Source organism: Cervus elaphus, chromosome 33, assembly GCF_910594005.1.
Source record: "Cervus elaphus chromosome 33, mCerEla1.1, whole genome shotgun sequence".
NCBI classification, from domain to species: Eukaryota; Metazoa; Chordata; class Mammalia; order Artiodactyla; family Cervidae; genus Cervus; species Cervus elaphus.
In genome coordinates this window covers 45,667,539-45,686,237 of record NC_057847.1, presented here as the reverse complement: position 1 = coordinate 45,686,237, position 18,699 = coordinate 45,667,539, and positions in this window count along the sequence as shown.

Here is an 18,699-nt window from a genome sequence, read left to right as displayed (position 1 = left end):
TAACTTAGCAGTCTTTTTTTGTTTTGCATGATTACCTGATGGGATAAAGAATCTATAATGTGGCTGGTTTTTTTTTTTTAAACATTTATTTTTATTTATTTGGCTGCATAGAGTCTTAGCTGTGGCATGTGGGATCTAGTTCCCTAACCAGGGATTGAACCCAGCCCCCCCTGTATCAGGAGCACAGAGTCTTAGCCACTGGACCACAAGGGAATTCCCTATAATGTGGCTGTTTGAAGTTTGAACTCTTCTGAACTAATTTCTTTTGAACTCTTTAGTTACGTACTTAAATCTTTAAGAACAGCAGAGTTCAGAGTCGGGAACAAAGGGCAAAAACTTTGTGAGGATATCATTGGGTGTAATAGTGAGAGGCCTCTTGGTTCCTGGACCTATGTAATATAGGAATGGGAGAAACAGCATCAGAAGTCAATTGTTGGATAAAAATACGTACTACATCTGGAGAGACCCCAACTTTAGATCTTGTGTCTCAACTGGCTCCATAACTAAATCTTCAGTAGATTATTCCAATACTAGCTAATGGGAATTTCCTGCCAATCCAGTGGTTAGGACTCAGACCCTTCACTTTTGGGGCCCAGGTTTGATCCCTGATCAGGGAACTAAGATTCTGCAAGCAAAAACAAAACCTAGCAGCTGATAAAAGAGATTAGCAAAATAAGAATTAAGTACATCATCTGACCTCTTCTGTGGACTGTGTTTTTTTGGCTAGAGCAGTGTTATGAGAATCCATGATAATATATAAACTATTCAGAAAATCCATAAATAATGGTGCTGCCAGATGTATCACAGGTGAGAAAAGCAAATCTAAGACCATAGTATGTTTACCAGTGAGGACAAAACCACTAAGATGTTACTCCTAATGCAGTTAGTTAGCTACCAAGTAGCTGGGCTGACCACCCTGCCCCGCTTCCCTCCCCCAATGTGTGGTACCATGAAAGGGCAATGAGGGTGAAGATGGGGTGGGAACGTAACAGTAGCCAGGATCACCTATGAAGTCACACTTGTGTCTGTGGATTCCATCCTTGCCATCCCGCACTTTCTTTATTCTCCCATCAAACATGGCTTGACAGGAGGACACTAACACAGAATATGTTATCTTGTCTACTTGATTATTTAGAGCCTCTTTCACAGGGCTTTGGTATGCGCATTAACATATCTCAGACATATTCTCATATTCTGGATCCGCTTCCCAGCCTTTTCTTAAGTTGGCACCAATTCTTTTCCAAGCCCCCAACAGTCCAGCCACACTGCTAGTTGCCTCTCCATGACTATATATAATCCTTATTTCCCACCGTGTCTCTTCAGGTTACGGAGACAACACTGAACTGCTTGAAGTTCTGCTCCCTAGGAGGCTTTTCCTTCCCTGTTCTTCACTGCCTCCCATGAACAGGGGGTTTCATGCCCTCCACCACCTTGTTTTTGACTAGTAGGAACATAATATCTGAGCCACCTAGAAGTCAAGCTCGGATTTTTTTTTCTGAATCAATCAGTTGTCCATAAGGAACTCTCATGTTGCCATGGTTTTGAGTTGAATGAAAAGAGGCAACATGATAGGAGAACCCATATGGGGAATGAGATCATGCAACTAACACCCGGGCTTTTAGGACTAGTTCTGCTGAATGATGGAATTCCAAAGATGTGCCTAACTCAGTAGTTCTCAAGTGAGGATTAATTTTGCCTCACAGTGGCAAACATTAGCAATTTAGCTTAAATATTGAGCAGTGTTTAGAGACATTCTTTATGCTTGTAAGTGGGGGATGTCACTGGCAATCAGTTGATAGAGGCCAGGGACGCTGCTCAACACCTGTTAAGACCCAGGACAATTCCCCCCTAGAAAGAATATCAGTAGTGCCAAGGTTGAGAAACCCTGATATATATATACATGACTAAGCGAATTAGATGATGTCCTGTTCAGAATGGACAGCTGGGGTAACAGGGTTATTTGGAGTCCCAAGATCAGGTGTTCATTCTTCAAAAGGCCAAGTAGAAAGAGCCTATATCTCAAAAGGAAATTATTGTCCTAAGAGTACTTATTGCTGACTGCCCTGTGGACCTCTGCTTGGCAAGGTTTGTCACAGACACAAGTCATTAACTACTATGACTTTGTACATTATTGAGATTCCCCACATGATGCTACTTCTGGTCAAAGAATTCATAAAAAATAAAATCCACCCACAAAACATTTTCTTGCCATCTCCATATGCGATCTGTTTTTGTGCTCAAGGGAGAATGCTTCCACAAAGTTTGCATACAACAATGCTATTGTTGAATTGGAAGCTAAGACTGCATTTGGCTATTCCAAATTCCTTAAGCACTGGGTATACAAGCAAAATGGATGTTAGGGCACTGACTGGAGTGATTGCCAAGAGGTGACTGAGTTGCTGCTACACAGTAGGAGCCAGGAGGAGTATGGACAAAAACCCAAAGGCCCAAAACCCAAATAGAGTTGCTTCCTTGTTAGACTCTCATATTGCTAGTAGAATATTACAACAGCCTGACACAGGCAGAGCCTCAAGTCCCTCAGACATGAGGTTTTTGTCACCCCACTGGATTGAAAACCTACACCCGGTAAGAGTTCTGGATGAAAGTCACAGGAACATTAAGTAGATATTAGACAAGCTAATAACCAGCTAGGTATTGTTTTGGTCCTCACAACTAGTTTAAAAAGACAAATAGCTAGAGCCTCTATCCATATTTCTTTTGGAATGGCATGCATGTAGTCTAACTAACTTCCTTTTTATTTTTTTAATTTCTCACACTGTTGTTTGAAGGATTTTGACATCGGCTCTAACTACAATGTAGTGCATTGTTTGCAGAATATATTGTGATGGGATTAATTGTGGAATTGGGAAAGAATGGAATTCCCTGCAACTCTGACCATGGAACTAAATATAGTAACCTATGAGAACTTTAATTGTCCTCCTATGAGGAAGGATCAGTGCATTCTCAATTGAATGAGCAATGGTTGTACATTATGTTAGACGAGATAATTTTTTGAAGTATAATCATGGGAAATAATGAGTATGTGTATATTGGGCAGGAGAAGGAGTAGACTTCAGTGGGTATTTTGTCATTTATTGACTGCTAAATCCCAAAATCCATGTTTATTTAGGGAGAATTCCTTGTTATGTGAGTGTCTGTTAGAAGGCAAACCTCCACACTGCATTAGAGAAGGCTAAGAGAATAGATGTTTTCTTTCTCACAAATTGATTGCTAATATGTAACGTTGGTGCCACCAATTTTACTGCTCCTGCCTGAGCTTTGAGTTGTGAAAGGATGGCATGATAACTAACAGAAGACTTAGGATTCCTTCGCAGTTGTGCCAGTCTATGGCATTGGCAATGGTTTCTAGCTGCATTTTGCTCTGATCAGGCCAGTAATAGAATCCTGATCAGGCTGTTTTGATGCATAACTTTTGCTGTCTTTGCTACCAAGCTTTCCTTGGTGTCTGGCATTTTATGATCCTGGTTGTCTGACCTTTCTTCAATTTTGTGAGCTACTCAACCTTATAATAAAATTATTTTGTTCCTAGCCAGCAAAAATTAGATTCTGATGTTTAAAATCAAGAACTAAGGATTCATATATCAACTTCCACCACTGCTTGTCCACAAAGCTCCTTGAAAAAACTTTGTTCCACCACGATTTCAGCCACCTAGACTTATTTATTCTACTAATTTTAAAAATTATTGTATGCTATCCCAGCCTTATTATTTTATAATCACTTGTCTTCCTAAAGAATCTTGTAGATTCTTTTAAAATGCATACAGTACTTAGGCTGACGCTGACACACAGCAGGTGCTCAGTAATTGTATATAACATGTTTTAAACAGTTTATCTATCCATAGAATTACAAAGTGGTAAAGGAAATTTGTTTTTTAACTTTGGAAGAAATAACTTCAGGTCTTATACATAAATTGACAATAAGAAAACTTATTACAAGCACATAAGTAAGTGTTCTTTATACTAGTACAAATATCTTTTTATACAATGCTGAATTTTTTTTTCAAAAATGCAAAGAAAGTTAATAGGAATGTGATATTTGAAATAAAACATATCTTTGGATTTCCTTTAGGTCTAATCATTTACAGTTGACGTTGAACTGAGCAGACAAGTGGTATAATTAAAGGGCAATCAGAATGCAATTTATTTGTATTTTCATAAGTTCATGTATCAGAACCAAACTCCACAGAGTACAGAACTACAGAACTACAAGTCACTTCTTGGAGTAAGAAGTTTCCAGCAACATAAGATGGTTAGTCAAACATCAGTGCTTAGAATGATGGTATTTTTACTTATAATCTGAAAAAGTTGTGTACAACAAAACATCCAAATGTACAATGACACTAAACTCCCCTCAATAGTGGAATTTGGAAAAACCACAAGAATATCCCAGAAAGATGTACAAGTGGGCAGAAAAATGACAGATGTTTAATGGTGGACACCCTGGTAGCATGGGAGGAAAACCCAAATGTTTTTATAAAGCACCACCTGGAAAGGTGTTAGAAACAAACTGAAATACTTGCTTTGGACTATAGGAGCCTCTGCTGCTCAAGAAAAAAGCATTGCAAATCTGTGCTGAAAAGATGGACCAAAATAGTAAGTTTAAGAGTAGCTTAGACGGGGGGATGTGAGGGTAGTAGTCATTAGTGGCTTATTAAATCATAAAGGAAATGAATACAAGTAAAATGAGCATGGGCAAATAACCAATGCTGCTGCTGCTGCTGCTAAGTCACTTTAGTTGTGTCCAACTCTGTGTGACCCCATAGACAGCAGCCCACCAGGCTCTTCTGTCCCTGGGGTTCTCCAGGCCAGAATACTGGAGTGGGTTGCCATTCCCTTCTCCAATGCATGCTTGCACGCTAAGTCGCTTCAGTCGTGTCTGACTCTGTGCGACCCTATGGACAGCAGTCCACCAGGCTCTTCTGTCCACGGGATTCTCTAGGCAAGAATACTGGAGTGGGTTGCCATTTCCTTCTCCATAAAATAACCAATAAATAGATATAAAAATAATATTAGGGCTTGTAAGTGGTAACATCAGAAGAAAAATATTCAGAGCGTTGCGAAGTTATGACAGTTTTTACCTATAGATACAGTATGGCCTAAAAATCTAAATAGCTTTGATAAGGGCTTCCCAGGTGGCACAGGGGTAAAGAATCCACCTGCCAGTACAGGAGACACAAGAGACATGGATTCAACCCCTGGGTCGGGAAGATCCCCTGGGGTAGGAAATGGCAACCCACTCCAGTGTTCCTGCCTGGAGAATTCCACGGACAGAGCCTGTTTGGGTGACAGTCCATGGAGTCTGAGTTGCACACAATGGGGCCACTGAGCATACAGCTTTGATAAAGGCTTATAAAACCATGAAAGAAGAAAGCTGCAGTCTTTAAAGGAGGAATGTTTCAGAGGGATGATTAATCTGGTGGGAGAAAAGAGGTTCTGGGAAGTAAGAGCTGTTTTGTGTCACCTCTGTGAGACAACATTACACTGAATGAAAATCACTGCCTTACCCTAACAGCTTTTTCTTTCCAACAAAACTCTTAATAAAACACAATCTCCTTGCTGCCTCTTTCAGCAACATACTCTTGGCCTCTCCCACTATTCCCAGAAATCAGCACTGTTTTATAGCTGCTTACATGAAACTAACTGCTGAGATGGGCCCATCCTGGACTCCATGGAACTCATATTTTCCTTCTTTTTAGAGAAGACTGCAAGACCAGCCAGTCAGTGGCTTTGAGTCAGCTCCAGAATGCACCTGGATATGCAGTTTAGTGTGATGTGTCAGGAAAGATAGGAATTCCTAAGAGCAATTCAAAGTTAAAATCCTGACTCCCTCCAGACTTTTGTAGATGTTGGCTCTGCTGCTGAAAGTTCAGCCTTTTTTTTTTTAAGTACCATTTTAAAATCAGCATAATTTGTGTGTCAAACGATAGGACTTCATATGTCTGTATTTTAGCTAGATACTGAGAAAGTAATTACTCCAAGTTCTAGGTAATATATAATCATTTATAATTCTTAGTGCTGTACAAATCTGCCCAAAGTGAAAGTCAGTATGCTGGATCTAAAAGTATAATGAGTATAATTTTCCATTTTGCCTTAAATACAACTGGTGCTTACACTGTTGGATGTTACAAGTTTCTATTAATATAAATATAGATTGCTTGACATTCTGTATCAGTTTTTATATAAAATTGTACTTTCAAGTTGTACAAATTTCCATTTGTATTCAAGTTTGGATTATACTTTTAAATATCATATAAACATCCAATAAGAAATATCCTGTAAAATTGATAGATAAATTGTTTTAAAGGAAGTACTAGAATGAATCTCAGAAAATGTTTCTTAAAAACATATTTTGATAAACACATTTTTATACTAACCTAATAGCATGTAGAAATATACAATTAAAATGAATCAGAAGTGTATTTTGTAAATCAAAATCATTAATGATTCCTATTTCTTTGTTTCCCAGTTAGAATTAAATTTTTACTTTGTAGAAATTTTTCAGAAACATAATCAGTGATTTTTTAAAAAGCTTATTTTAGTAATAAATGCATAAAAGGAAAATTAGGCAATTTTTCATAGAAAAAAATCTTAGATATACATTTTTTAAGTTTTAGTAACTTACTGCTACCCGTAACAGGCAAATACTCCCAACCTAACAATAAAAATCTTAAACAATTGGAAATGTCTTGGTATTGAAAAAAATAAATCTTAAGGATATAGGTAAATAGAATATGAACTCCCATGAAATGTGAATAGAAAAACGAACAAATTTTTAAAGTATATGATAGCAAAGTTCTTATTATAATTCTGATTACTCATATATTGTTATATAAAGGATTTTTTTTCTGATAATACAAGAAGAAAAATGTGTAGTAAATGGCTGATGTTGATACCATAAAGCTAGAGGGGTATAGGAGTGCTAAAGGCATCCTCCTTCCTGACTGATTATCTTAAAGACTTGGTAGGAACAATTCAATGAGTGACTAATGAAACCTTCAGTTCAGCAGTATGCAATAAGATCTTTTATCTCCTAATTTCACTTCTAGGGCTCTCTCCTAAATAATATAAAACACAGAAAAATCTCTACACATGAAAGTTATCCTTCAAAGCAAATAACATGTTATAGTGGGAAATAATGGAAGCAAACTAAAAGACCAGTAACATATGGTACAGAAACATAATGGAATATTATGCAGCATTTAAAAATGGTTATCAAGAAGAGTGAGATAAGAAATGTTATAATCTGAAATTAAAAAGCAGGATACAAGGGACTTCCCTGGCAGTCCAGTGGTTAAAACTCCATACTTCCAATTCAGGGAGCACGGGTTCAATCCCTAAAAATGAGCAGGATACCGATGTGTATAAAGCTGAATTTCAACTATGTGAAATACTGCACAGAAAGAAGACATGGAGATTCACTGGAATAATGACAAGAGATTTTCTTAAAGCAGCTAAATTATAGGTGGTGTTAATTTTCTTCTTTAAGGATTTCTATGTGTTCTTTTTCAAAAATTTATGTAATTTTTGGCTATGCTCAGTGTGGCTGCCAGGAGGCTTTCTCTAGTTGCGGTATGTGGGCTTCTCATTGCGGTGGCTTCTCTTGTTGCAGAGCACAAGTTCTGGGTGCGCATGGATGGACCTCAATAGTTGAGGTGCACGGGCTTAGTTGACCTGTGGCATGTGAAATCTTCCTGGACCAGGGATCAAACTGGTGTCCCCTGCATCGCAAGGTGATTCTTAACCACCGAACTACCAGGAAAACCCTTCCACATGTTCCAAGTTCCTTATAAGTATGTATCATTTTGTAATTAGAAAAATATTAGAATTTTAAAACTAGGAATAGCCATTAACTACATATAATTCTTGTGAGGATTACATAAGTTCCTAGGAATGAAATTATCTAGCATATGTAATACTGAATATTTCCTTTAAAGCACAACTAACAGAAGTGGTGGCTTCACCACCTAGCAATCAGAGTTGCTTCCATTATTGTCAAAAAATAGTAACAAAAATTCCTGTATGCTGCATAGAATCAAATCCTGTCATTCCACACATTTTCAGAGATATTGAGAATTGTTTTAATAGTTAAAAGCAGAAAACAACCTAAATGATCACAATGGAGGATTGATTGTGAAGTACATTTTGTTTGGTTTGGTTAATTATATTTATCCCATAAAAAGAATGAGGTAGATAGTTGGAAGCCTTGAAAACCAAGATGTCCATGATCTAGTTTTAAATGAAAGCTAAGTTGCAGAACAGAATTACAGTATAATTGTGGCTTCATCAAAGACAAAATGAAACCAGGGAAAAAATCTTTACATTTTATAGGTCTGATAAAATATACTTAAGAGACTAAAGAGATGATATAGTTGAGTACCTAATCTAGAAGTCAGAAAAATGCCTCTAGCTTATGTATCCAACTATGAAGATTTCAACTTTAAAATCAGCATAATCTGGATATTTTAGTGTTGCAAGACATCAGCAAATTAACAAGATTAAGGTATCTGACAAGACTTTTGGGTGTAGGTAAAAGAAATGTACTTGTGCTACTCTATTATATGGGTGCTATGGAATCTCAGACACAGGCTGAAGTACAAAGGTCTTGGCACATTCTCCCTGGTAAGAGTGTTTTCATATGCCTGAGATCTTTGGCCTGCTGTACCAGTTTGATGAGAGAAATTTATCCTAACAATGCGATGATTTATGGTGAATGCCTGTTTTTGTTCTGGGATGGAAGAGGTTGAAATGTGAGTAGCTGAGGTCAGTCACACAAGCACTACATGTGTACATGACTGAATCCCAATGTAAATCTAGCACACCAAGGCTCAAGTGAGCTTCCCTGGTTGATAGTACTTCACCTGTGTTGTTGGAAAAATTTAGTGTGTCCCTAAATGACTCCAGGCTTCCCTTGTGGCTCAGCTGGTAAAAAAATTCACCTACAATGCAGGAGACCTGGGTTCGATCCCTGGGTTGGGAAGATCCCCTGGAAAAGGGAACGGCTAACCCACTCCAGTATTCTGGCCTGAAGAATTCCATGGACCATATAGTCCATGGGGTCACAAAGATTTGGACACGACTAAGCAACACATCTCACATGCTAGCAAAGTAATGCTCAAAATTCTCCAAGCCAGGCTTCAGCAATACGTGAATCGTGAACTTCCAGATCTTCAAGCTGGTTTTAGAAAAGGCACAGGAACCAGAGATCAAATTGCCAACATCCGCTGGATCATTGAAAAAGCAAGAGAGTTCCAGAAAAACATCTATTTTGCTTTATTGACTATGCCAAAGCCTTTGACTGTGTGGATCACAAGAAACTGTGGAAAATTCTGAAAGAGATGGGAATACCAGACCACCTGAACTGCCTCTTGAGAAACCTATATGCAGGTCAGGAAGCAACAGTTAGAACTGGACATGGAACAACAGACTGGTTCCAAATAGAAAAAGGAGTACGTCAAGGCTGTATATTGTCACCCTGCTTATTTAACTTATATGCAGAGCACATCATGAGAAATCCTGGGCTGGAAGAAGCATAAGCTGGAATCAAGATTGCCAGGAGAAATATCAATAACCTCAGATATGCAGATGACACCACCCTTATGACAGAAAGTGAAGATGAACTAAAAAGCCTCTTGATGAAAGTGAAAGAGGAGAGTGAAAAAGTTGGCTTAAAACTCAACATTCAAAAAACAAAGATCATGGCATCTGGTCCCATCACTTCATGGCAAATAGATGGGGAAATAGTGGAAGCAGAGGCAGACTTTATTTTTTTGGGCTCCAAAATCACTGCAGATGGTGACTGCAGCCATGAAATTAAAAGACGCTTACTCCTTGGAAGGAAAGTTATGACCAACCTAGATAGCATATTAAAAAGCAGAGACATTACTTTGCCAACAAAGGTCCGTCTAGTCAAGGCTATGGTTTTTCCAGTGGTCGTGTATGGATGTGAGACTTGGACTGTGAAGAAAGCTGTGCTGAAGAATTGATGCTTTTGAACTGTGGTGTTGGAGAAGATTCTTGAGAGTCCCTTGGACAGCAAGGAGATCCAACCAGTCCATCCTAAAGGAGATCAGTCCTGCGTGTTCATTGGAAGGACTGATGCTGAAGCTGAAACTCCAATACTTTGGCCACCTGGTGCGAAGAATTGACTCATTGGAAAAGACCCTGATGCTGGGAAAGATTGAGGGCAAGAGGAGAAGGGGACGACAGAGGATGAGATGGCTGGATGGCATCACCGACTCAATGGACATGAGTCTGGGTGAACTCCAGGAGTTGGTGGTGGACAGGGAGGCCTGGCGTACTGCGATTCACGGGGTTGCAAAGAGTCGAACACGACTGAGCGACTGAACTGAACTGAACTGAACTGAACGGTGGTCTTGTGAACCCTGATACAAGAATTAACTAAAAATTTGTCAAAAGATAGTTACTCTCCCCATCCTGAGACCAACATAAGTGTTAAACCATCCTCCCCCAAATAAGAAGGTCTGCTTGACCCATACACACTTGCCAGCAGGTCGTTAATTAGAGGATGCTAGCACTGGAAGTTGATTTAATCTGACCTCATTCTATAACTGAGGAAATTAAGGATAAGAAGAAATTATACTCAGTGATCTCAAAGCATCTGGATGGCAGCCAGGTTGAGGCTGGTTGACTCTTTCTTTACCTTCTCACCACAGGAGCCTAGACTAATTCTCTGGCTTTGTAATTGGGTAAGGACAGTTCAGCTTGCAAGCTGTTCTGTGGGAGCTCTGTGCTTTTCTCTCAGGCCACATGGAACCATGGTACTCACTCTTGATCAGCATGGGAGTGGAATATGCTACCTAATGGTATGTAATGGAATGTCTTAAAGTCCAAAACTCTCCTGGGGTATCCTGTACCAGCTTCTCTATCTTGTTTGCTGAGAAGATATACATTGATGGTCTTTCCTTTTTATATTTGGTCACACAGTCTGCTTTTGGCTCGGTGACCCCTCTGTAAACTTGTGCCTCAGCATATTAATTTCCTAGGGCTGCTATAACAAATTACCACAAACTTGCTGGCTTAGAGCAACCGAAATTTCTTCATTCACAATTCTGAAGTTCAAAATCAAGGTCCTGGCAGGGCCACACCCTTTCCAAAAGCTCATGGGGAGACTTCTTCCTTTCCTCTTCTGGCTTCTGGTGGTTTCTGGCATTCCTTGACTTGTATATGCATCATCACTCCAGCCTATTTTCCTCTGTCTTTTACTGTCTCCTATAAAGACATTTTAATTGGATTTAGGGCCCACTCTAATCCAGTATGGGCTTCCCATGTGGCGCTAGTGGTAGCACCAATGCAGGAGACATGAGAGACGCAGGTCATATTCCTGGGTCAGAAGGATCCCCCTGGAGGTGGGCATGGTGACTCACTCCAGTATTCTTGCCTGGAGAATCCTATGGACAGAGGAACCTAGCAGACTACAATCCATAGGGTCATAAAGAGTTGAACACAAGTAAAGTAACTTAGCACGCACGCTAACCCAGTATGATCTTATGTCAATCTTTACCTTTAATTGCATCTGCAAAGACCCTACTTCCAAATAAGGAGACATTCAGAGATTCCAGGTGGGCATGAACTGTTGCGTGGAGGAAGGATGAGGAGGCACTATTTAACCCACTCTATTCTCTGAGACAAGACACCTTACATGTACTCTGGTGGTTTGCGTTTTGGAAATGAGGAATGTGTGCCACTGAGAGAGGACCTGGAACTGTGCTTGGAGGTTCTGGGTGCTCCTAATATTTTTCTTTGCTTTCCAGCTCCTGCCTCTGTGTTTGCTTTGCCTTTTCTACTTTGTGAGCATACCTTGTCAGACTATCCTGTGAATCTTTCAATGTTCTTAGTATAAATTGTTGCAATTTTATTACTTTAAGCACCTTTACTTTGAATCTCCTATTTTGGTAGCAAAAGCATTTGATTGTGGTTTGTGAAACCTATCACTAATCCTGGTCTACCGAGTAGGAGCCTTGTGACATTCAGAAAATCATTTGAAGCCTCAGATTCCCAAGTTAAGAAGTATTTAATGAGCCTAGAGGGCATGGCAACCCACTCCAGTATTCTTGCCTGGAGAATCCTATGGACAGAGGAGCCTGGCAGGATCCAGTCAATGTGGTCACAAACAGTCAGACGCAGCTGAGCAACTTAGCACACAGCACACAGATCCTCTTTGAGGTCTCATCCTGTGTCAGTTTGGGTGAGTCCTCTGAGAAGCAGAGGCCAAGAAAGTATTAAGGGTGCAAGAAATTTGCTGGAGGAAATGCTTATAAATGCTGAAGGGGTGAAGGAGCAGGAGGAAGCAAAGACAGTGATACCATCTGAGTCCTGTGAAAGAAGAAGGGAAAGGAAGGAGAATTAGGCATTGAAAATCTCAGACTTTACCACAGCTCTAAGAAGGTCTCAGGGAGTCCCAGAACAAAGACTGCCCATTAGCAGAGTCCTGTCATGGGCTGGTTTTGGTACCTCTGCTGTGTCATTAGCTACAAGCAGCCCAGGAGGAGCATAGTCTCAGAGTGGGGGGTCCCCACTGCTAGGGATCCCAACATTAACTAGTGGGAATCAGCAAACTCTAACTCTTACAAGCAGTTTCTATCTTGAAGGAAGATCTGAATGGCAGACCTCTAGGATGGTCACAATGCCAGTATCTTTAAAATAGTGAGCGTATGATCAGTATGGACTGCAGGTTTGTCCGTCTCCCCCATTCATACGGTGATGCCCTAACCACCATTGCAACGATATTAGGAGGTGTAGGTTTAGATGAGGTTTATGGTTCGCTTAGAGTGCCTTTTTAAGAAGAGAGAAAGGCTGGAGCTTACTCTCACTCTATGAGAATACAAGAAGATGGCTGTCTGCAAATAAGAAAGACAGCACTCCCTAGACACTGAACTTGCCAGTACCCAGGGCTTCCCTGATGGCTCGGTGGTAAAGAATCAGCCTGCAATGTGGGAGACTCAGGTTAGATCCCTGGGTCAGGACGATCCCCTTGAGGAGGGCATGGCAACCCACTCCAGTCTTCTTGCCTGGAGAATCCCATGGACAGAGGAGCCTGGCGGGCTACGGTCCATTGGTTCTCAAAGAGTCAGACATGACTGATGACTAACACTTTCATTTTTCGCTTTCTTAAGGGTGTGGCCTCCATGCTTGGCTTAGAGTGCCTTTTTAAGAAGAAAGAGAGACTGGAGCTCCCTCACAGTCCTGTGAGAACACAAGAAACTCTCCCTAGACACTGAATTTGCTAGTATACCCTGCTCTTGGACTTGACTCCAGAACTATAAGACTTTTATTTCCCTTGTTTAAGCCTTCCAGTCAAAGGAATCTTATTATAGGAGCCTGAACTCAGATAATAAATATATTTCATTTTCATTCTCCAGAGAGAGAGCAGGAGAAAAGATTGTCCTCAAGTTCAGTCAGTCTCTCAGTCTGAGAGCCACAGGTCAGGTTTGCTGGGAAGCTGTACTGTGAGTATGCGTATGTTGTTTCAACCTGCTCCCCAATGCGATGCACATTTATTGTTCTTCTCCTTCATGCCTCTACAGTCCTCTTATTCTAAACTCCATCTATCTTCTCCCTTCCTCACAGGAAATCCTGTGAGGACTAATGGCAGCACTGTGGCTTCTCCTTTTGTAGAAGATTGCCTCTCAACTTTGGCTGCACTTCTGGGGACTTTTAAAAATGTCCAGGGCTTGGGACATGCCTCACGATAAGTAAATCAGAATCTCTGAGGAGTGGAACCAGGCGTAAGTGTGTTTTCAGGCTCTTCAGTTTGATCCAATGGGCAGGGAAGGTTAGACGTTCTGCACGGAGGATCCTAGCCCAGGGGCAACCCACAGCACTGGCTAAATTAATAAAAGTACCACAGTAGCAGTATTTCCTTTTTCAAAAAAGTTTTAAAAGAAAGCATAGCTGTCTTTCTTACTTACTTTTTGAATGAGAAACAAGGGACATTAATTTTATTCAAAAAGGGCAACATATGAAAGTAAAGTTCATACAGACCCTCCTCCATTGTTGGTCATTTCAGAGTCTGCTGTGTGGGATTGTCATAACTCGATCCTTGTTTTTGTATTACATTAATTTAATAGTTCCTGCTGTGTTGTGTTTGAGGGGGAGTTATGTTTCAATAAGGAAGGAAAAAAAATGTGTGATCATTTTGAGACCGAGTTGGTTTCTCCAAGGCTTTTGTGAAGTTGGAGGTCATAGTCATGGTGGAAGAGCTGAGTTAGAGTAATTTTGCAGCAACACTGGACAGTTTTGGATGGGACTTGTTTGTTCAGTTTTATATTCTCCAGCGCAAGATCACTGCTGTCAGAAAATAGACACATGTTCACTGTTCTTCCTCTATTTTCTCTGAGCCCGTTATGCAGTGGATATTGTGTTTGGGATCGATGATACAAAGATGAATAAAAGAGGTTGAATCTATCAATATGGAAATGGTTAACCAATTTATGGTATATCCTTACAATAGATAGGACTCTAACTTTCCAAGAGTAATCAGTTAGGTATATACTTATATACCTGGGGAAATTATTCATAATAAGGCTGTTAGATGTTTATAGTTTTTAAATTTAAATATATTTCATTTAACAAATGGTATGTGTATATATGAGCATATTAAAATTTTTAAAGAATTCATAACAAAACAGTGATTATCAGTGGAGAGTATATTGGAGAAAGCTGAAAGAATCTTTCATGCTTTTTTTTTTTTTAACAACTTAAGAACAGTAGGATTTTAAGTGACTATAGGCATGGGGTTTTCTGTTATTCTTGATATTTAAAAATTATCTATAGGGCTTCCTTGGTGGTCCAGTGGTTAAGAATCTGCCTGCCACTGCAGGGGACACAGGTTTGGATCCCTGGTCCGGGAAGGTTCCAGTTGCCACAGGGCAACTAAGCCCATGAATGGAAACCACTGAGCCGGCACACCTAGAGCCTGTGCCCCCCAGCAGGAGAAGCCCCTGCAGTGAGAAGCCCATGCTCCACAACAGACAGTAGCCCCTACCCTCCCAGACTAGAGAAGGGGGCACAGCAATGAAGGCCCAGCACAGCCATAAATAAAGAGACATCTGTAAAAGAAATCTGTTTCTTCAAGGAATTACAGAAATAATTTCAAGATGTTTTAAAAGAACTTTGCCTATAAATCAAATATGTTTTCCTGGCTTCCCAGGAATAAAAGAAGCTGAAAAAAATGGAATTTATCTTATCTATCTTATCTTTTCCTGATAGCCCTGCATTGTTTTGAAACAGTGGCCCTGCACTTTAATAAACCGTTACCTCTTTACAACATTATGAAGCAAATGCGCAGCAAACAAACAAAAAATTCTCTCAGTTCATTTGCTTCAGATTAATCTGAAAGGCAGAGAAAGTCTCTTTAAAAGACACTGTAACAGGATTCCAACAGAGAAGCAAAATCAGTAGGAGACAGACACATGGATAGGTGTAAAGATTCCTATATACTTATATATAAGCCTATGCTTTATAATAAACCTCTATTATTATATGTATTATAATATATATAAAATATAGCATATTATCATGTAATATTAATGATATTGGCTAGTCAGCCATTGGGGAAGCTTACTAGGCAAGTTCAGATGTATAGGGCAGGCTATTAGGATAGGCAGGCTGAAAACTCTTAGACAGAAGCTGAGACTGCAGTCCATAAATGGAAATTCTTCTTCTTTAGGGAAGGAGCCTGGTGGGCTAGTCCATAGGGTTGCAAAGAGTCAGGCAGGACTGAAGCAATTTAGCACATACGCACACAGGGAAGCTGCAAGCAGGGATTAGGCCCACCCACATTATTGGAGATAATCTCCCTAAAGTCAACTGATTGTTGACATTAATGACATCTACCAAATACCTTTACAGGAATACCTAGATTGGTGTTTGATTGAATAACTGGGTACTGTAAGCTAGGCAGGCTTTCTTTGATGGCTCAAGCAGTAAAGAATCTGCCTGCACAGGAGACTCAAGTTTGATCTCTGAGTTGGGAAGATCCTCTGGAGGAGGGGACAGCAACCCACTCCAGTATTCTTGTTTGGGAAATCCCATGCACAGAGGAGCCTGGCAGGTTACAATCCATAGGGTCACAAAGAGTTGTACACCACTGAAGCAACTTAGCATGCACACATAGCCTAAGCAAGTTGACACAAACTGATACCATGATCCACCCTTTGTCAACTTGGCACCCATACACATCTCCTTAAATGACACTTAATCTCCTAAACAATAACAAGGCCATAGCTCTGCTTAATATGATTCACCTATCCTGAATACACATTAGAATTCACCAACCATTTCCCTAGATAAAAATGCGAACTCTGGGACTTCCTGGTGGTTGGTTAAGAACCCGAGTTTGATCCCTGGTGGGAGAACTAAGATCCCACATGCCTTGAGGCAACCAAGCCTGCACGCTGCAACGAGAAAGCCTATATGCCACAACTACTGAGCCCACACGAGGCAATGAAGATCCCATGTACCGCAGTTAAGACCTGATGAAGCCAAATAAATGTTTTTTTAAAAAAAGAATGCAAACTCCTTGAGTAAACTTCACTTTTCTACTTGAAACTTAAATATTATGATATAAAGTTAACCAGTATTAGCATATTTTATATGAGATGATAGGGAATAAGAGAGGGAATAAAACTATTTACATATAAAAATACTCAACTATTACAGGCATTGTTTCAGTAGTGGTCACACAGTTTTAGCTGATATTTTAAACTACCTTTTTCTACTACCCATTCCATATCCCCCTTTGTCCTCAGCAAGCATTTCAAGTAGTTGTGTTTGGCTGGTTGGGTAACCTAAATGTTTATTTCTGAAGGCTCTGGGCCATTAGAAATCCTTCTTGAATTGGGTTGTTGTAGTTTTCCATTGGCATTAATCACAGGACATGATAGTACTAAAGTGATCCCCTGAGGGATCTTCTGTATTCTAGCCATATTCTTCCTTACTTCTATTTTGTGGTAGCAGCCTGATTTCCCTTTGGTAATCAGGATCGATTGTCGCATTGCCCCAATGAGTATAGTAGCAACCTTCTTTTCCTGTTGATTCAGAAGCATGTGAAGCCTAAGGTGACTGAGTGGCAGTCTTCACTTTTAGTTCAATGAAATCGCTGTTGGGTTTCCTGGTAGAAGCATTCCTCTCATTGAGACTAAGATTTTGTGACCAGCAGAGCATAAGGTTTTAAGAACAGGAAGCAAAAATTTTGCCAGGGAATCAGTAGGATTAGTAGTAAATGGTGCCACTCCTATCTCTACTCTTTGATTCTGTAACCGGTGCATCTTGGCTCTGAGAGAAACAACACCTTACTCTGGGTGTTTATTTAGAGCATGTATAATTCTCTGAAGAGCCTTTGCCTAACTGATCCCGTAATGGTGACTTCTAAAGTTCATTCCATCATTCTATCAAGCCAGCTGCTTCATGATGATGGGGAACATGGTGAACTCAGTGAATTCCATGATATGAATGCATTTTCACACTTCATTTACTGTGAAGTTAGTTATCACTTCTAACTACACTGTGTAGAATACCATGAGGGTGGATAAGGTAGTATATAAGTCCATGGATAATAGTTTTGAAAAAAGCATTGTCTGCAGGGAGGCAAATTTGTATCCACTCTAAGTTTCTATTCCAGTAAAACCAAAATGCTGGCTCTGCAATGAAGGAAGTGGTTCAGCAATCAATGTGCTACCAGTTAACTGGCTGATCTCCTGAAGAATGGTGCTATAATGAGGAGTCTGTGTTGGTTTCTGCTGCTGGCAGTTTGGGTCCGCAGCAGTGGCTGTAGTCAGGTCAGCCTTGGAGGTGAAGGTCACACTACTGAGCCCATCTAAAATCTCCATTCATACCACCCCTTGCCTACTGCATTCATGAGCTTATTGGGTAATGGAAGTATCGACTGGGGAAAGAGGATGACTGGTAGGCAAAAGATGGGCCATCCTATCTACTACTGGATTATTAAAATGTTCTTCTGGACTCTTCAAATATGGCTGAGAGGTCTTACGTGACAAATCCACTCTAACATCGCTATATCCTTAAGCCTTTTGATTCCTTCCTCAACAGCATACCAAGGCAGGTGTGGCATTCTAACTTAATTTAGTGTAGCACACCTTTTGGTCAGAGTATTAGCCAACCAAACAATCTGCCAGAGCCTTTTTCACCCCTCAAGCTAAATCATAAAGTTCAGAATCTCTTGCTTAGGGAGCCCATATCAATAAATGTGGCCTAACCTAACTTTATATTCCCTACCCCATTCACCCATACCATTAATACCTACTCCCCAGATTTCTGTCCTTATAAATTGGAAAATTCATGTACTTCTTTTGTTGGGTAGAGAAACAACTCATGATAAACTTATATCTCATCCTTTGGGGCTTGTCAGGACTTGAGTCTGCTTTTAGGTCTAGAGGCAGAGGGAGTGGCAGTGGTTAAGTCCTGTACAGAATCAGTAGTGACTTGCAAGGCAACTACTTCAAGAGAGGTCTTTATGGGCTCTTCAGACAAAGCAGGGTTGACCTCCACAGGCAAGGGTGGAAGGGCTGCTTCTACTGGCAGAACTTAAAAGCTCTGTGCCCCCAGCTTCATTGGGATCTTCCCAGATATCCTCATTCTAATTATCAGGATCCCATTCCTTAGCAGTCAATGCTTTACTTTAAAGGAAAACACTGGGTG